Source organism: Mustela nivalis, assembly GCF_964662115.1.
Source record: "Mustela nivalis genome assembly, chromosome: 4".
Taxonomy (NCBI): Eukaryota; Metazoa; Chordata; class Mammalia; order Carnivora; family Mustelidae; genus Mustela; species Mustela nivalis.
The window spans coordinates 22,515,809-22,536,705 of NC_139023.1; the positions used below are offsets into that span (position 1 = coordinate 22,515,809).

Genomic DNA, 20,897 nt, shown 5'->3' on the forward strand with positions numbered 1-20,897 from the left:
TCTTCGGTGCTAAAAGGTAGTTTCATTATAACACAGGGACAGGACCTGTGGGCAGAAAGACCTGCCTGGGGTTGTGAGGAGTGGCTGACTGATCATATAAGGTTTTCTATCCTGCCGGAGGGGTGGGTGATGTTAGGGCCTCAGAAAATTGAGTCTGTATGTTTCTGGAGGTCTGGCTATTGGTAAGACTGCCTTTTCTTTTCTTATAAATAATGAGGACTGTTGCAAAGTGGTGGAGGCTCATGTCCTGAGTGGCTATGATCTCTATCCTTTGACCAGTTTCCCCCTTTGTCCTTGGGCAGCCAGGAGTGCCGGGGCAAGGTTACAAATATCCCACCTGGGAGGGGAGTGTACTTTGCCCTGAGCTTGCCTTTTGCTCCCTCCTCAATGTCATCTTTGGGAAGTCAACTCAGGGCACCAGGCCCTTTTGTAGTTTATTCAGAACCCACTGGAAAGACTAGTCTGGGAGCTGACTCTCCAGAGAGGTAGAAGTCCGATGCAAGGGTGTACACCACCTCTTATGTAATTCACCACAACAGAAGCCATTTTACAAGAGACCTTAAATCATCGCCCACTGCCCTGCCAAGACCTCATTACAGAAACCTCAGAGAAGGCCATGGAGGAGGGAGGCTTTTGCTGAAACGTGCAGAGCAGAATTGTGCTGAATTAGTTAAGAAAATCAGCATATTTTTGCCAAAAGCAGAAATTAAGAAATTTAGACATTTTTTCAGGGATGACATAGAAACAGTTCCACCCACCCTCCCTTCTTCACCCACCCCCAACCCCAGCCCCAGGCCCCTAAATTCCCCCACCTCTCATCTCTTTTAAGATGTCTCCCTGAGCTGTAGTGGAAAGTCAGCACTGACCAAACACATGCCTGAAGTACTGTAGCTGGAGCCGGGTCCTGGTTGCTCCCTCTGTCACGCACGCACGCACGCACGCACACGCGCGCACGCACACACGCATGCACCCACAGAGCCAGGTTTTACCTCTTATTGTTGGATCCCAGGAGGCTTAGGGAGGTCCAGGCTATTGAGAAAGGGGTCTAGGGAGCCCTGGGAAGTGGATCCTTACCAATAGTAGGGAGTGGAGGGTTTCAGAGTCACAACCGTTGCTCACATTGTCCCCATCCACTGATGTTTCCTCTCATTTCTCTCAACCCTAAGTGAGGGGAGCCATTCTCCCCTATGGCTGCTAGGGGTCCCTCCTCTCCACCCAGTAGCCCCTGACTCTCTCCCCTTGAAGTGCGGAAGATTAAAACAGAAAGGACCTCAGAGGGATCATCTACTCAACTCCCTCCTCACGCAGACGGGGGCTGAGGCAGGGAGAGGGGATGGGAGGTTCTGGAGTCACATGCTGAGTCCAGCCTGCCCCCTACCCCCGCTGAGGTGAAGAGAAAGGTCTGTGGCTGCTAATCAAAACTTTTCTCTCCCTTCAGGAGATCCACAGTTTTAGCCCAAAGTATGTTCAACCCTTTCTCCACAGTATCAAACATGCATTTTTTTGTTGTTTTTTGGTTTGCTTTCAGGCTTTATATTTTTTTAGTTCCCTTTTTTCCTTTCTTCTTCCTCTCTCTTTCCAGACGAAATCATTTACAGAAGTCAAGTATCTTAAACAGACGGAGCTTGGTGGGCGTACCTCTGGGAGGAGTGGGGACGGCTCTTCCTTTCCTCAATAGGGCTCCAGTGAGTCACCCTGAGAAGTGGCCACAAAGGTCATGCTGGGTGGTGATTGGTAGCGTGGACTGTGCCGGGGTTTGACACCCAGTCGGGCAAGTTTCTACCGGAGGATTTCGTTTTTCTTCACCCCAGCTCCCCACCCGCTGCTTTCTAAAAGCACAGGGTCCACCCCTGAAATTTCATGGGTGTGGGGACTCTCTTTCCTCACCCTGTGTATTAGGGGATGACAATCAGGCTGAGGTGGCCCCAAGCTGCATTACCTTCCTGTCACTCAAGGAAGGGCAGCCTCTTTGGTGAGGCTCCACCCCTCTTGAGAATGTCACCCAGCAGCTCACACAAGGGAGAGGAGGAGAAGAGGCATTTGGAGGCATTCATGGGTGAAGACAGATACCCCCTCCCCCTCCCTCCTTCCCCAGATGGCTGATGTTCCCCATTACTAAGGGCCTTCCCCTCCTCCAGTCGAGAGCATGAATGGGGTTTCTAGGGAAAACAATGCTTTGTGACCTCCCCATTCATTAGACTCTGGATGAAACAAAATGGAATGAGAGGAGACGATGAGTTTTAAGTCAAAGAGCAAAAGCCACGTGGACTATATCAGCTGGAACAGCCTTCCCCAGGCACCTTCGGCAGTGGGCGTGGGGCATGGGCTACAGCACCCTGACTCCTCATCTTGCACTGACTCAGGACTCATCCACAAGGGCAGAGGTGGATTAGGTAAGAGGACAGAATCCACACTTGGAAATACATATGGCAGTTCACTGAAAGAATGACCTGATCTCTCCTAGTTCACAAAAGGCCAGAGTGTGATTCTGTTCTAACTCTCAGTCCCTCCTCACCAGAGAGAGCCATGGGAAATAATCTCCAACCCAGGTTAGCTGACATCCTTTTCTGTAACCAGGTTCTCTGTCATTGCTGATCCTCTGCTACCTCCCACGCTGGTTTGGCCCAGGAAGGGCATGCTGGGGGTCAGCGCTTCCACACCATCCGCAGAGGGAATGAGGTTCTCAGTTGCTCTGCAAGTTCACACCTTGGGGGTAGAAACTTCAGCAAGTATGCTTCTACACTCTGGTCACCCTTCTTCCTAATCTGCTTCTGTCCAAGTCAGATTTTGGCCCTGGGGAAGTTTATATCCCTCATGATAAATTTTCTTAAATGTCTCTGGGAGTTTTCTGTTCCCCAGGAAATGGCTTTTTCTCTCCCGCCACCATTGCACACTTCTCATACATAAAGTGTCCCTCTGCACTTTGGTGACCTGCTTTGAGCAGGAAAGGAATAGCTGCCCGCTGTCCAGATATCACCGGATTCTCTATGTAGCTCTTCTGTGGGTGTTCAGAGTGTTCTGGTAGATAATTAGCTCACTTTAGGGGAGCAGTTGAAACAGGGTCTCCTACTTCTCCTCCATCTTGCCCCTCCAGTCTATGTAGCTCTTCCAAACACTCCCATTTGCTATGGCACCCAGGGCTTTCAGTTCACTATTTTGTGCCCATCATGTGTGGGTTCCACAAGGATGACTAAAGAAAATTGGGCTTCTTTTTATAACTGTTAGTGGCAACTACCATTTCTTGAGCATATACTATGTTCTAGGCATTATGCTAAGTGCTTTACGTATATTACCTCTAGCCCTTCTGGCCAACCTATTTTATAGATGGGGAAACTGAGTCTGAGAGAAGTTCTATAACTTGCCTTGGCTCACATAGATGGGAAGTGGCAGAGGTTGGGACTTGAATGCAAGCCTGCATGGTTCAATAGTCCATACACTTTCCTTTTCACCATTCTTCCAGGCATGCAACACGCACTTATTGAGCACCGACCATCTCCCAGACACCGTTCTTTTCACCACATCCTTCATCCTAATTCTCTTGATCTGTGACAATAGAGAAGAGTTCCTGAAGCCCACCACAAGGAAGAGGTCTAGAACAGCGAAGAGAAGGAAAACGAAATTGCCTATTCGTGTGTTAATTTGAAGTTTGTTCATCACCGAGAGAAGATAAAAACTAGGTGAGAATTACTGTATCAGCCATCTCTTTCCAGCTTACAAACCTGAAGCAGTAGCTGGAGCTCCCAGATGCAAACGTGGGACTATGGGATTCTGCTGAAATATAATAGACAAGAGGAGGAGCAGGAAAATGAATCTTAAACCCTTATAGACTGTTTGGCAAACTTCTTATGCTTAGTTGCAGCATTAGGCTTGATGTTCCTGAGAACTAATAACTTCATCAATCCCATCTGACATAAGAGAAGATAAGAGGCTGCTAGGTTCTATGCTGTTCCTCAGATGCACAGAAAATCAGTGGTGATACAGACTTATAATCCAAGCTTGTAGACAAAAATCACTGTAGCCAGCTACTTCCCTTATTTGTGGGCTGTTGAAATAGTTTTAACTAAAAATATAGTAATAAAAATAGTAATAAAATAACTAAAGCTGGGGCGCCTGGGTGGCTCAGTGGGTTAAGCCGCTGCCTTCAGCTCAGGTCATGATCTCAGGGTCCTGGGATCGAGTCCCGCATTGGGCTCTCTGCTCAGCAGGGGGCCTGCTTCCCTTTCTCTCTCTCTGCCTGCCTCTCTGCCTACTTGTGATCTCTCTCTGTCAAATAAATAAATAAAATCTTTAAAAAATAATAATAACTAAAGCTAAAAACACTAAAAACAAACAAAAAAAACAAATCAAAAAACAAGTGCCATGGCCAGAGAGAGCTGCTTGAGTGAGACAGAATTGCCATGGCCTGGGCTGGCCATCATGGATTCAGCCAGTGTGGTGGCCACGTGACCCAGTTCTCAGCAAGGAGACATAACCAGAAGTCTGCCGATGGCTTCTGGAAAGACGTCTCTAACAGAAAGAGACACTAAGGAGAAAGCCCATTTTCCCTCCTACCTGTCTTTGATTTTTTTCATTTAAGGATGGGACATACCAAGTCGACAGGAAGCAATGCTGTCACCCCGAAGACTACAAAATGGAGCACAGAAGATGCCTGGGTTCTCGGTAACCTCATTGCACCACGGGCAACCTGAAACCACACACCTGCAGAGTTCTTAAGTGATGTCAAGTTGCCCAATGGTTTCTGCTGCTTTCGGTTTCAGTTCCATGATACACCGGATGGAGAGGAATTGCCTGAAGCCAATGCGTTATGCAGGAGTGAAAGAAACATGCGTGAACCAAGATGGGACCACTGATTCCAAAACTTCTGTCTCTTGGGTTACACAGCCTTCAAAGGAATTTAGAAACTAAGCAAACAGCACGTATCTGTCGAGCACCTACTAGGTGCCAGACACTGTGCGGGGTGTTGGGGTTACAAGAGCAGGCAAGGCTGGCAAGGTCACCAAGGTCATGGGAATCACCTTCCGGAAGACTGATGGTAAGCAAACAAATAAGGATAGTTGAAAACATTCTGAAGCAACTTCCTAAATATTGATTCAAATCAGTCCTGAGCATAAACCCAGACATCAGCATCACCATCGTCATTGTCACTGTCCTGATAATTCGTGCCAGGCTCTGTGGGTGTCAAATGATAAACAAGACATAGACCCTGCATTCAAGAAATCTGGGAGGCGAGAATCCAGATTTGGCCATAGAACAGTCAAAAGTTAGGCAATGAATTAGGCAACAAAAGAATTCTTCTGGTAACCAGGGTTGGGAGAGGCCGGCGCCCCTGTCTCTGCTATTCTCCCGCACATGTTTTATCACCATTGCCTCTTTTCCAAGAGGGAAAGAAATATTCTTAATGATTGCTGCTCTTCTTTCCCATATGGCTTCTGTTCCTGAGAGAACCAAGGGGGCTTTTTCTTTGTCCAGCGAAGTGAAGAATGTAGGCTGTGTAAATCCGGGTGGCACTTACCCGTCTGTGCTACGTACCAGCAAATACTCACAGATACTCCCATAAATGATCTCACCAAAGCCTGTCTCCCTCCCTTCATCCTCTCAAAATCATACTCAGCGAATGTGTTTAGCAATGCTGTAATTGACTATTAACTGCCATATCTAACTATAAAAAAACAGATAAACATCGGCTAACTGGGTCCCCACACCCACGCACATACCCTCACCCTCAGAAACGCTTCCACTGACGGTCACATGAACCACGGAACACTCTCGCACGTTTGGAGCGCTTCTTCCCACAGGCTAGCTCACACACTGGCTTTTTATTTGAGCTCTCATGGGGAATCTCTCAACTCTTAGATAGGAATTTCATTAACAAAGAAAGGGGAGGGGGGAGTCAGGAGGAAAAGTAGGGCCGCAGAAGAAAGAAATTAAAATCATTTTTGAAAGGGATCTAAAATTGTATGTATCCTCCTAGCCTGAACCTCCCCTATAACTGTTCTTTATTTGTACATTCTGTGACTGAAACACACAAACACACACACACACACACACACACAACTTTTCATTGATCTGGAAACTGTCCAGGCTCCTAACTTGGCACCCAGCCCACAGAGCTGTGAAATCGACCTCACCAAGCCTGTGGTTTAAAATATGGCAACATCTAACTGGAAACCCATTCAAAATATAAGTATTATAGAGGGCACGGATTGCATGGAGCACTGGGTGTGGTGAAAAAATAATGAATACTGTTTTTCTGAAAATAAATAAATTGAAAAAATTAAAAAAAAAAAAAAAAAGGAACTTGGCGCAATGATCCCGGGTCCTTTGTTTCTTTCTTCCTCTCTCAGCTGCATCTCTCATGTCATCTAGGCAAGGAGTCTTCCCTGGCCAAGAAAGAGAGCAGGGACAAGAAGGTGGTGACGAGAAAGTTCCGTGGAACTCAGAAGTCACCGCCTGCCTTTCAGACTCGAAGAACCAGGCGGGATGTAACCTGGGCATACTTTCAACTGTTCCCCTGCTGCCCACGCTGCAGGTTTTTCAGGTCCTTGCTTGAGCGAGCACTCACAGGCGTAAATAAACCTGCTACCAGCAGCCCGCGTCAGCCAGACCGGCTATTTAAGCGGGCTGGCATCAGCAAACTCAGCTTCTAGATCCAGGACTTGCCTTTGCCACTCCACGTAAGTAACTTTCTGAGGTTTGCTTTTACTGCAGAGGAATGAAACTGTAGGAGCTGGACCGCAGTGCCCTTCTGTTAGTTACTGCATGTGCTCTTCTGTCGGGGCAAGGCAGGGCTGAAAGGGAGGATAAAAGTTCAGAGCTGGTCCGGAGCAGGGAGCTAGAGACCACGGCTGGGAAGAAGATAACAGACCCTTGTAGACAATGCAAGGGGTTGGGGGATCAGGGCAAGGTGGAGTCCGGGCTGGCCTTTTGGCCAGCAGGTGAGATGTTTTTCTTGCTCTCTCCTCTCTCTGGAAGATTACTCTGAAACCTGTGTCTGCGTGACTGGGCCAGATGTGTTTGGGTTGATCCCTGAGAAGCTGATGTTATCGTTCATCTCAGTCTCGAATCAGACATCGCATTATTTTTTAATATCTTTTTATGTCCGGTAAAGTAGAGTAAGTGGCGGTATCTCTGGAGGAAACAGAGATGGAGACGGCTCAGCGGTGAATCTGCAGCGCTATATCTTGTTTTGTCTGGTTCTTCTAACACTTATTTACAATAGTGCAAACACTGATCTTGTTTAAGATGAAAAGGAACCCCACGCTCGAGGGGTTTGAGGCAATGTTGGTTTGTGATATTGGAGCCCAGCGGTACCCGGGTGTTTCGGTGGACTGTTAGGTACTGTAGGACAGGAATCATTGAGTAAAGAGGCACAGCACTCCACGGGACTTTGGTAAGAGGGTCTTGAAGAGAAGAGGCATGCAGAAAGTTCCCAGGGGACAGCACTGCCAACCCCACAGGCCTTGAGTGGAGCAGGGTGAAGTATAACCAGAGCAGGCAGAGAACAAAATAAAGGTACTGAGGGGAGGGGCAGGGAGGAGGAAAGGGAACGGACCGGAGAGGAGTTCCAATTAGGCATCATATTAATAAAATACATGTAGGATTGTAATAGGAATAAAACACGACATCAATTCCATAGTTCCTCCTTTGGGGTCAAGAATCTGGTGATTAAGAATCTGGCAAAAGCCAAGGACCTTTCCCAGATAGTTCCCTCCGCCCCCCAACACACACCTCGACACTCATTTTCTGGAGCCCTCGAACTCCACAGACCCCCAAATGAATGCATTTACGCTAATTTATCTTTTTTTTTTTTTAAAGAAGATTTTATTTACTTATTTGACAGAAAGATCACAAATAGGCAGAAAGAGATCACAAGTAGGCAGAGAGGCAGGCAGAGAGAGCGAGAGAGGGAAGCAGGCTCCCCGCCGAGCACAGAGCCCCATTCGGGGCTCGATCCCAGGACCCTGGGATCATGATCTGAGCCGAAGGCAGAGGGTTTAACCCACTGAGCCACCCAGGTGTCCCTAATTTATCATTTTAAACTGAGTGGAACTGCTGGTTAGGAGCTGGCCACCCAATTGAAGCTCACTTGTAAGGTCACCAAGGTTTGATTTCCATCAAGCAAATAATGAATAAGGGGTTTCTCTGGGTAAAGGTAACTTAGGGGCCTGGAGGAAGAGAATAGAATACAAGATGGGCTCCTGTTCTCAAAGAGCTTGATATCTAAAATTTAATAAGAAGCTGGGTAAGGGGCATTTGGGTGGCTCAATGGGTTAAGCCTCTGCCTTCAGCCCAGGTCATGATCTCAGGGTCCTGGGATCCAGCCCCACATCAGTCTCTCTGCTCAGCGGGGAGCCTGCTTCCCTGGCCCCCCTACCTGCCTCTCTGTACACTTGTTATCTCTTTCTCTCTCTCTGTCAAATAAATAAATAAAATCTTAAGAAAAAGAAGCTGGGCAAAAATTAGAGCATATTGTATGACTCCATTGATATAAATTGATAGAAAATGCAAAGTATAGTAGCAGAAAGCAGATCAGCAGTTACCTGGGGAAGAGGAGGGGAGAAGAGAGGTAAAGGAATTACCAAGGGGCCCGGGAAACTTTTTGGGGTGGTGGATATATTCACTATGTGATTGTGGTAACCATTTTTTACGGATGAAAATGTATCTGATGGTCCACATGTGTGGTAAGGGGGCGCCTGGGTGGCTCAGTCGGTTTAGACATGTGTGATAGTCTATGGAAATTAGGCTTCAACAAACAATACTTTAACAACACAGCTTTTCTATATAATTAAGGGCATTTCTAAAAAAAATTCAGGCTATACAGCATACTGAAAATAAAAAGTATGTTTGGAAAAAAATTAATTCCATCAATAAAATGGAGGGTCAGAGGGTCAGGATTGAGGGCTAGTATAGAACCTGGAAGGTTCCAGAGATTATCTAACTCAGCAATTGCAGATCAGGAAAACTGTTTTTAAAAATACCCAGGATAATAAAAAATAAAAAATTAAAAAAAAAAATACCCAGGATAAACCCCACCCTGACCAATTAAAAAGGATCTCTGGGCATTGTTTTTTAAAGCCCCCTCCACCCCCCCATCCCCAGATTCTAATGCACGGCATGGGATGAGAACCAGTGAGACCCCAACCTCTCCTTTGCCACAGGAGGCTAAGGAAGCCCAGAGATAAGGTGGGTCTGCCCCCGACCATAGAACCACCCCTCCCATGGCCCAGGGAAGACAGCAGATCTCAGAGGAAGAGGAAGCACTGAGACCACGCTCCTGGGTCCTCAAAACCACACTGGCAGCTCTAGCTAGGACAAGGCATCCAGCGCATTTCATGCAAATACTTGGAATCCAGACAGGCTCCGGGCAGCCAGCGGAAAGAATTACTCAGAACCACAAAGGTGCATTATTTAGGGATTGTGTGAGAAGGGATGGCCAAAGGGATGTTTCAAAACGAAGTCTTCCTTTTGTTCCCTCCCAAAATATCTGGGATAAGCCAGAGGATTATACTAATGGAGAGTCCTGCAGCAGACACACCAGGCTCTCTGCTGAGGTGCCCAGGGTGGCTGAGTTGCTCTTGTGAGTTCTCAGCCCTGGAAGGAGCCAATCTGGCACCGTGGGGGCGGGGGGGGGGGGTGGATTTCTGTGTGAGTTCCAGTTGGTCCTGGGCAGCAGGGTGAGGGGGTGAAGTTTGCCTCTGGGGCTACTGCTGCTCCTGTCTGTTCCTCACCATGGCTCCCGGGTGGGTGCAGGGGTGCCCCTGGGACCGCCCACCACCCCTGCTCTGCCTGGGCCAGCTCCATGTGTTAGTTGGTTTCTCCGCTCCCTTCTAGTCCAAACGTATCTGATTTCCAGGGTCTCAGCCCCTCCGGGCTTGGCTTCTCCATCTCTGGAAAACTAATTAAAGTTATGATGTTAATAGACAATAATTGTTTAATGAGTTATGTCCCAGGATATTAAGTAGGTCCCAGCAAGATAATGTATCTGGGAATTCTTTGAAATGTTATCTAAATATAATTACCATTTGGGGCAATCAGGAGGATCAAAGTTGTAGGCGAAATGTATAATCCCGACTGGTAAAAATTCCAAGCAACTTGCTGGGGGAAAATACACCAAGATTGGGGGTTTGGAGCAGAATTCCTCAAATTCCATCCTGCAGGGCATTCCATAGGACTGCGGGGCTGCGCAGCATGCTTTGTCTGAATTTGTCTATTTTTTGTTAAATGCATATGGGCTTATTGGAGATGGCTGCATTTATCTTTCTGAAAAACAGAGCCACCTTAAGGACACTACAGTGGAGATAAAACATCAGGTAATTCTGCTCACAGGGCTTTACAGGTATTACATGGCTCACCCTCCTGCGTGGACAGCTGGCGCTAGCAGTGCCAGTGCCTTGTCCTAGTGACAAGGGGCTTCCTTCCTTGGGGATGCAGTCCTGCAGCCGGGGACAAGGGACCCCCTCAGTTCCTGGAACTCTGGGTCCTTGACAGCCCTGTCTTCCCTCGGAAGCCTGAGATTGCTACAGCTCTCCTCGGCAAGTGGCAGTGGCATGTGGCACGTCCTGCCTCCAAAGAGGGGTGTGGCCAGGTGTGTGATTAACCTGTAGGGAAGCAGAGTCTGCAGGCAGCTGGGAGCCCAGAGCGGCTGGGCAGCCAGAGGGCACGGAGTCTTTCCCCGTGAGCGCGTAGCATCGAGGAGAGGACGGAGAAGGTAAGCACTGTCCTGGCTCCGGGGAGACCGGGCACTCAAGTTCGGAGGAACAGATTAGGCTATTGGCATCAGGTGGCCAGCCCACACTGGTTTCATGCTGCTGTTGGGAAGCCTGATGTTTCTTTCTCTGGCCAGAGTTTCACCAAAAACTGTTTTTTGAAAAATGAGTTGACATGATTGCACAGCTGATAAACACCATTTTTGTAGAACAGTGACAGAATTTCTGCCTTCTTTGGATGGCTTGCCTTTGAATCCATCCCCCTCCCCTTTGTTTTCAAATTCTCTTACTGTGGAACGGCTTAACTCACTTGGACTTTTTTTTTTTAAGACTGTGTCATGACTCAACCCAGATTAATTTTTAGATGTTGTTGATGGCTCCCTCGAACTTTTTAAAAAGCCAGGTGAATGGGGATGGTCCACAGAAAGGTGCAAAGATCCAAATGTGAGCGGAAGTGTGGCATAGGGCTTGCGGGAATTTATAAAGTACTTACCTGCCCATCTCAAAGCCAGCACCTGAGGATCCCGCGGCAGCCCCTGGACCACAGCCATCCAGCCCACCTTGGGCAGACTGGTAGAGAACAGCCTTTAAGGGATTCTCCTGGTGCAGGGTGTGTGTACCTGTTCTTTTCCTGGCTTTGGGTCCCTTGACCACCCCACCCTTCAATGACCCCAATATGGGTTTGACATGTCGGTGCTGTTGATTCTGAACACACGTGAGTTTTGGGTGTGTGGATTCATGACCAAACAGGTACAGGTCAGGTTGTCCTTTCTATTTGCTGGGAAACTCCCTTCATCGATCTTCGAGTGATAGGTTAAACACTCTTCCACAGAATCCCAGTATAGACAAGTCCCGGCAGACAACAGTCGAGCCTAGGGAAGTATGAGTCTGATGTTCAGGAGCCTGGGTCCTATTTTCAGTTCTCATTCAGCTCTAATGAAGTTTTGAAACAGAGGGAGCCTGAAAAAATCTTTGTTCCAGTGGATTTTTTTTTTAAGATTTTATTTATTTACTTGATAGAGATCACAAGTAGGCAGACAGAGAGGAAGGGAAGCAGGCTCCCCACTGAGCAGAGAGCCCAATGCAGGACTCGATCCCAGCCCGATGCGGGATCATGACCTGAGCCGAAGGTAGCGGCTTTAACCCACTGAGCCATTCAGGCGGCCCTCCAGTGGATTATTAATAGCGCCTCCTTTCATTTCCAAAAGTACTTAACCTGAGCAATAAACTACATGGTTACCTCTGAATAACACACATGAAGGTTCAAGAGTACAATGAGTTGTCCTGCATCTTACGATGAGTTGGTGGCTGAGCTGGCTCTGGTACCAGCCCTCCCCACACCTCATTCTGGTCCCTGCCAAGTTACTTACTCGCTCTGTGACTCGGGTTCCCGGTGGGAAGCATTGTGTCCCGACAGCCCAGATGGAGAGCCGGTATATTTATGTTGGCTTGCCAAACAGAAGTTCAACATGAATGCTAGGGGCTCAAGGAATTGTTCATCACAAGGTCAAATTACTCTATTTGCTTCAGGTTCTAATGTTAGCTTATGGCCATGTTTGGATAATGATAGAAGTTCTTTTAAAAGTAGGAAGTTAATTTTTACCTATTCTCATATGATTTCTTGTAATTTGCTCCTGGTAGTTTTGATAAAATGTGGCCAAACATGAAAATCCTCCAGATCTTTCAGAGCTTCTCTGTCCTTTGATGTTAAAAACAAAACCAGAAACAATCTCAGGCAGACATTGATCGGTTCTGATCTCTTAGTGTGTCCTGGGCAGGAAACTAATGGCTGCCACGGTAGCCACTAGGTCTAGAGGATCATAATGGAGGTTTCCTTAAATTCTTGAGGACATGACGGGTCTACTTAGATAATCTAGTCTTCACTTCATTTCCTTCCTGTATGGTTTCTCCCTAAGAAAATTTATATAAACAATGTCTCTGGCTCTTACGCCCCTCACTCCTTTCTAAATTTCTGGTCTACTGATGCTCAGGAGTGAAATTTGTTTTAGAAAATTATTCTTTTTTTTTTTTTAAGATTTTATTTATTTATTTCACAGACAGAGATCACAAGTAGGCAGAGAGGCAGACAGAGAGAGAGGAGAAAGCAGGTTCCCTGCTGAGCAGAGAGCCTGATGTGGGGCTCGATCCCAAGACCCTGGGATCATGACCTGAGCCGAAGGCAGAGGCTTTAACCCACTGAGCCACCCAGGTGCCCCTAGAAAATACTCTAATTCAGTAACTTGTACGTGGAAGTATCTGTCCTTCTGTTGTGTGTTCTTTGTGCTCTTCTGTGGGAATAGAATGGCATCCTTTGGAGATGGCTGGCATTGGGGTGAATGAAGCAGGACTAAAGAAAGGGGGAAGTTTACAAAAAAAAGAAAGAAAGAAAGAAAGAAAGAAAGAAAGAGGAAGGTCATCTCCTCTTTCATTAGCATTATGCCTGGTTCAGGTTCCACAATTTACTTGTTTATTTATTTATTTTTAAAGATTATATTTATTTATTTGACAGAGAGAGACACACAGAGAGAGGGAACACAAGCAGGGTGAGTGGGAGAGGGAGAAATAGGCTTCCTGCGGAGCAGGGAGCCCAATGTGGGGCCCGATCTCAGGACCCCAGGATCATGACCTGAGCCGAAGGCAGATGCTTAGCTGACTGAGCCACCCAGGCACCCCAGGTTCCACAATTTAAAAGGGAGTTTTCTAGTCCTTTGAGCTAGCTTAGAAGAGCTCCTAAATGGCTAAATAATAATAAAATAAGGAACAGCAAAAGGATAACTTGGATAAGAGAAGGCAAGAAAACCATTTGATATCAGTGTTGAAAAGTCTGGAGGGTGATCATGGTGGTCAACTATCTGTTCTTCACCTGGCCAGCTGAGAGGAAACGGACCAACCCAGGGCTGGTATGGGCTGCAGCATGAAGGGTACTGAGTAAGCCAGGAAGCAGTCCCTCATTATGCAAAAATACCTTAGGAAGAATTACACAAGCAAACTCTGAAAGAGGGGGCAGCCCACCAGTCCTTTAATTTTTAAAGTCTTTGTTTTGTTTTGAGGCTCGTGTCATCATATTCCTTAATTTGTGGTACACAGAAGACCCTTCTTGGGTCTTCCTTCTCATTCTACTTATTTACTCTCCCACTCACCCTTTATCTTGTTCTCTTAACAGCATATTCTTAAGACTGACCTATGTTGCCAATTATATTTCTAATGTATCTAACACCTTGTTTCTAACTACTTTTTATTGGTCTCCTATTTCTATGCACGCTTTGCTTATTGAATCCTCTAGTATTGAAAATTTCTGCTGCTTTCAGACCTCACAAATAATGCCATAATAAATATACTCCTACTTATGGTTGAGCACTCTTTAGATCTGGTTGATGGGAAACAGGAAAGGGAGAGGGGTGGGCTAGATGGTCTATGTTTACTTTAAGCGATGAGGAATATTGAATGGTCTGTGAGAAATGGAAGCACAAGTACTAGTCCAGTATTTCAAATGTTTAGAAGTTTTTCTTAGTTCCTTAGTAACTTCCTTATTAAGAGACTGAAATAATATTCTGGAGCTTAAAGAGTGTGATCTTCAATGATCTTTCCTTTTCAACATGATGTTCTTCAACTTGGGCTGGTCAGTTCCGGAAGCATTTCATTTCCCCATATTGGCCATTTATTACCTGGACAAAGCAAATGAAATATTCTAAGGGACCTTATTACATAGGGTTGGGTGAAGTTTCTAGAATGTTTTGCTATTTTAATGTTTCAAAACCTGTTGGCATTCAATTGCCCAACAGCAGATCCTGAGTCACCAGGAAAGGCATAGGAACCATAATAGGGATATCTTGTATTTATATAGTGTTTATAATTTATAGTGCTATTCATAAGCATAATCTTATTGAATCCTACAACAACTCTGTGAGGCAGGTGGGGGTAGGATTAGTGTAGCAGGTGGGGATACCTTCAGCTCTAGATGAAGAGATGGCAGTTCAAAGCAATTAAGTTGTCCAAAGTCACTTGGAAATTTAAGTAACATTTCTGGAAGCAGAGTGAGGGTCTTCTGAGGCTCCGTCCAGCATTTCTTCTTCTTCTTCATTTTTTTTTTTTTTAGATTTATTTATTTGAGAGAAAGTGAGCAAAAGAGCATGATTTGGGGGGTGAGGCAGAGGGAGAAACAGAGTCCCCACCAAACAGGGAGCCCTCCAAGGTGCTGATCCCAGAACTCTGGGATCAAGACCTCAGCCAAAGGCAGATGCTTAACTGACTGAGCCACCCAGGTGCCCCCTCATCCAGCCTTTCTGCAACATCACTCTAATGCTCAGCGACATGACCTACAGTAGGTTAAGTTATCCCCTGGGCTGGACTTTGTAGAGTATCTGTCTTTTTCAATTATTTTGTGATGTTAATAAGAAGGCTCTAGCAGCACACCCGTTGTTTATCCCATTAGCTGAACACCTGTTCATAAAAACAAGTGGGTAAAAAAATAAGGCCCATATAACTGAGTTTCATGGCAACAAGCAACATGCATGGTTGGACTTTGGCATAATGTCATCTTATTCATTACCTAATTACAGTCATAAAACAAGAATGGTGGTTGGACCATAAAAAAGAATAATTGATTGAAGTACATCTGTGTAGAGATAATTCTTCAAAGAGTCTTTTCTTTCTTTCTTTTTAAGATTTTATTTATTTATTTGACAGAGAGATAGAGTCCAAGTAGGCAGAGCAGCAGGCAGAGGAAGAGATAAAAACAGGCTCTCTGCTGAGCAGGGAGCCTGACATGGGGCTTGATCCGGACCCCGAGATCATAAACTGAGACAAAGGCAGCCCCTTGACTGACTGAGCCGCCCAGGCACCCCCAAAGAGTCTTTCCTAGACATTTCAAAATGCAAAATAAACCTGAGAAAGTTATGCCTGCTTGCATTATGTTACAAACTCCTACAAACAGGCAGCCTAACCATCGACCCATCACGCATGTGCAATACCAGGAATACCTGGCTACTCTTCTTTACCATGAAATCATGGCTCAGGCAAAAGTATTGTAGAACCCAGTATACATTTTTAAAAAGTAAATCATGATGAAATGTCCCCAGAATGACAAGTGAATAGCCTTTTTGAGAGTCAGGCACTGGGAATAAGAACCACTTCATAAAAATACTCTAATTTTTGTTGACATTCTAAAGCGACTAGATGGCTACAGGACCATATGACAATCCTACTCGATTCTCAGTTATCTGTGTGTGGCTTCACTGGATTAGATTTTTAAAATACCAGGCTGATTTCTATCATTAGTGTTTAAGTTTTGGAGCACCCTTCCTCTTCTAAGAAAGAAACCTATTTCTCCCTACCCTGCAACCTATTAATCTAATTAATTTCATTAATGTCTTCTAAGTCAAGCAGAATTAGGAAGCTAAGTGGGTTACCCAAAATGAGAAGCTTAAAACATAGAAAGGACATTGATAGGGGCATTTGGGTGGCTCAGTCGGTTAAGTGTCTGACTCCTGGTTTTGGCTCAGGTCATGATCTCAGGGTCATGAGACTCAAGCCCAGAGCTGGGCTCCTCAATCAGCTGAAGCCCCCAAAATAAATAAGTAAGTCTCTTTTTAAAAAAGGATATTTATAACCTGCCATTTTGACTTGTGCCATTTTTCTTCTCCACAAACAGTTTAGAAAGGTGGTCTTTTTGTTATTTGCTTCTAGCCTTAGCAGTACAAATTTCTCTTCATGTTTAATGGTTTGCTTTGGAAAATATTAAAGATTTCCCCCCCTCATAACAGAAATCTATTTGTCTAAAAATCTGTTTTCTTGGTGTATTAGGGCATGAGACATTTTCAAAGAGATCTGATAAATCAATTTACTTCACAAGTCTCACCCCTCCTGGATTATCTGGTTTGAAAAGCCCTGAGCACATGGCTGGGCCGGTGGAAATCTCTAGTACATGCCGTTTTTTGTCCCTTTGTTTATATTTGGTCATAGGACCAAACTCTGTTTGGGACATAATGAATATTCACACTTACTAAGCATTAGCACAACCATACTAACAATACCCAAAGCAGGCAGAAGCCCAAGCATATTCACCCCATCAGACAAATTTCTATCCTACCTATTCAAAGTGGGGTAAAAATGAAAGGTCAGGAAATTTGAAGCTATAGTGTGCTCTCGGATCGGTGACCACAAAGCTGCAACCATATGATTTCTCAAGAGCAAAAAGAAGCCTCCTGTTCATTACTGAGGTTAGGAATATGTGTTTCTGTCCTCCAAGATTCAGAACCGCATCTTGCTAAACTCTAACAGCAGTAATGGATACCTAAATTCAACAGGAATATTTGTACTATCCCACACCTAAGTGAGAAATCGAATGTTTTATGTATACTAAGGGGACCAGATATCCAGGTTCGCCTGAGACGCTCTGACGTATGCTGTTGTCTTAGTGTAATTAATCACAGCACCCCCTTTACACACAGATGCTCCAGGTTAGATGGCAAATTATTTGGTCACGTTAATTTAACAGGTTAAATATTAAAGAGCACCTTGGTTCAAAATGCGTTGTGGACTCTTCAGTGGTCCTTTGAAGTAGAAACTAGGCACAGAGTGTTCAGCATACCGGGGACAGAGCCTGGAATAAGCCACTGCATTCCTCTTTCTCAGGTCAGTGACATTAGCAAGCTGCTGTTGGGGAATAGCATGATCATTTAAACCCAGGCCATGCCAAGCGTCAGAATTTTAGAGGAGAAATGATCTCAGAGGTCATCTGGCCCAACATCTTCACTTTTCTGGATGAATAAACTATTACACTTCTGGAAACATGAAGGTCATTTTATCGTTTTCTAAGTTGTTTCTTGAGCAGAATCTCACTGGATCACAATTGAAGTAAGGAAGGAAGTTTTTAGCCACATTTTATAGAGAAGAGAACTAAGTTTCAAATGCTAAAAACAAACAACAAACAAACAAAAAACCAAACACCTCAGCCAAGGTCATGTGACTACTAAGTAGAAGAGCTAAAATTGAAATGCAAGTCTGACTCTTTGCCCAGTGCTCTTTCCAATATCCCATACCAGTTTAATATTTTCATTCATTAACGAGGATTTAAAATCTCTCCCCTCTATGTAATTCAATAAAGATATACAACACTCCCTCTATAATTAATGTTGTACACTCAAAATAATTTTATTTCTGCTTCTTTCTCCTACCTGCAAAGAGCTCAGGCCAGCAACTGAACTGTTCTGGCCTGACAGCGCCTCTTGGTGGCTGCCCCAGGAAGTGCAAGGCACAAGACTTTTCCTACCACCCTCTTGTCCCTTGGGTAGAAGAAGGAGGAGGTGAGGACTGTGCCAAATAATCTCTGACTTTTTCTTTATTGTTCATTAATTATGTCTCTATAGGAAACTATGTTTTCCTATAACCATAGAATATAGTTTCTATGGGAAACTATATTTCCTATTAATTATGACAACCTACTTCTCACATCAGTGCTTCTCAGCATTCCCCTTCTCCCTCCTTCCCCCATTTTATTCCATTTCGGACCCGAACACAGCTCTAATGATTATGTTTTTATGGGTAAGTCATACTTCCCAAAGTGAAAATAAATTTCAATCACCCTGAATCCAATACGTGTTCACTGTACACCCTACAATGTGTCAGGGACTGCTCCTGACTCTTGGGATACATCAGATTTGGGCTATAAACCTCTAGCCTCCTCCAAGTTCCCTGAACCCCCTTCACTGTCTGGACCAGAACCTCATTTCTCTGAGCCAAGGCTTAATTAAAACTGCTGTTTCTCAAGCATTTGACTTCAAAGTGAGAGGACAGCTTATTAAATTTCCCTGAGATATTTCAACAGGATGAGTTTCTATCCTTTTTTTTTTTTTTTTCCTGTAACAAACATTTTAGTTACACTCCCTCCGGTCGGTCAGTAAGCCTGGCATTCTACCTACAGTTTACAGCGTTCTGTCTAGAGAAAACTTCTTCTGAACTCCTAACGATCACTATATAGACTTTCAGAAAAGCAACTGAAACAACAGGCAGATCTCCCGTGAGGAGACTAAGGAAGTGGGGTTGCCTTCTTCCATTTGCCTGTTTATTTCTAAGTAGGTTGACTCATTCCTCCACTTATTTCATAGAACAAAGAAGCCCAAGGTTTTATTACTATCTTTAACCATTTCCCCCACGTCTTACCTACAGAGTTTCTACTTAGAGCAGGAGTTGGGCTACCAGTGAAAAGAATTCTGTGTATACAAAGCATTTTCTGCCCAGGGTTAATTAATGACTAATTCACTGCTGGAAGACCTTCACAGACACCGCCCCCTCCCTTTTCATATCTTGCTATTTTCTGTAAGTGGCTGTAGAAAGTCTAGACCACTGACGGACTTGTTTCAACAACAGTTTCAGGAGTTTCCTTAATCACTGACTAAACTCTGTAAATCTAGGGAGTAAGTAGCAGCCATAGTCACTAAGATCTACCTGGTCTGGTCGAAGCCAACCTTTCTGTTTCATTCTGTCAAATGCTGACCTCTTTTCTCATTTGTCCACTATATTTTTCACATCATGTCATCTTTCAATTATGTCTGTACCTATTAGAGAAGAGCATGTGGGGAAAAGCAAGCCAGCCCGGCTGGTGGAGCTGGTAGCAGTCACTGAAATCACTAGCTAATCCATTTCGCTGGGTCACAGCCACGTCTGGTCACCATGTTTCTGTTTTGAAACATGCCACAGGGAAGGGGTCATTGCTGCAAAACTGGCTCTGCCCCACAGGGGAGCCGGCATAGACGCAGGACACTGCCTTACTTTTGTCCCAGGAGCACCACCTGACTTTACTTCTCCTCTTTCCACAACCACCCTTCAAGGCTCTTCTGTCTACATGGCTACTCCATGCAAAGAGGAAATCTAGTATAGTGGCTAAGAACGTGGATGCAGAAGCTAGACTTTCTGGATTTGAATCCCTGCTCTACCATTCACTAGGCTTGTATTTGGGGAAAGTTCTATACATCTCTTGGGGAAAGGGATAGAAGTTTCCATTTACATCAGTTACTACATGGATAAAATGGAGACAAGAAGAGTGCCTGTCCCATAATGCTACTTCCTCTGATGGCTACAGGATTTAACTTGTCTAAGACGTATGACGGTGCCAGGCATGGAGTAATTGCTCAATAAGTATGCTGTTATTGTGCTAGCAGGGATGAGGTGTCTGTATGCAACTCAAAAGCAGGAACCAACTCGGTGCTGTTTCAGGCAGTGTAGACTAAAAGATATTAGAAGGCAGGGAAGTTATTTTTTCCAATGTAATGTTTTGGTTTTGAACTTGGTCAGTCCTGGTTGTTGAAAACCATGTCTTTCCAACTTATGTCCTCAATCAAGTCATGCCAGATGCCACTGGCTAAGTTCAGCTCAGCAGACAAGTGATGAGTACCTGTTCAGTGCCAGATTCTCTTAATGAATGCTGGCGAGATGGAAATGTGTAAGACCCATCCCCCACACGGGAGCATATCATTCAGTGGAGAAGGCAGGCCAGCAACAAATTATTTTGAAAGAATTTCAATTTGATCATTATTCTTATAAGCCAAGACAGCCTAGAAAAGTCTACTCACTAGTTCATAGAGTCTTTGTTCCTCCTATTTTGACTCCTCACTACTCATCTTCTGTATAGTAATGCTTTCTCATTAACAGATGGGAGGAGAAATTGAGAGGTGCCAGTGAGAAATGAGGGGGGAAAATCCAACAACTATATTCAAATCAACACACAGTGTAGAAGTGCCAATGAGAAAACATGCTACAGATATGACATCCTCACTGTCGCCCATCCCCACCCCATTAGTTTTGAGAAATTCCATCCAGGGATACATCTTAATGATGAAGCAATACAGACAGCATTTGATTTTTTTTTTTCCCAGAAGGTTATGATTTCAATGCTTATACTTTACCATTCCAGGTAAAAAAAAAAAAAATTTTTTTTTAATAAATTGCAGCCCAGAGAGACTGAAACTATCAACTGTTCTTACCAGTTGTCCTCAGGAGACACCCCACTGAAGGCCTCGCTCACAGTTGTTGAAAGAACAGTATCTTCTGCAAGCAAGCCCTTCACAGTTTAGAAATACTTCCCCTACAATAATATCATATAAACTTTACAACAAAGTTGTGAGCTAGGTGAAGGTCTGTCGTATCCCTTCTTCACATGAGAGAAACGGAGGCTTGGCAAAATGATGTTTTCTG

General features: G+C 44.8%; 1 protein-coding gene across 3 annotated transcripts in view; it reads left to right on the forward strand.

The window, feature by feature from the left end:
- The first annotated feature begins 6,360 nt into the window (after positions 1-6,360).
- HOPX (HOP homeobox) overlaps positions 6,361-20,897 on the forward strand; it is a 30,569-nt gene continuing 16,032 nt past the window's right edge. Inside the window, exons 1-2 of one of the 3 annotated variants that reach the window (XM_082728632.1) lie at positions 6,542-6,674; positions 17,890-18,010. The gene's annotated coding sequence lies outside the window, so the exon portion shown is untranslated. Of the gene's footprint in view, positions 6,675-10,588; positions 10,709-17,889; positions 18,011-20,897 lie in introns of those variants that run through there. The other 2 variants (XM_082728628.1, XM_082728627.1) reach the window with 2 other exon arrangements.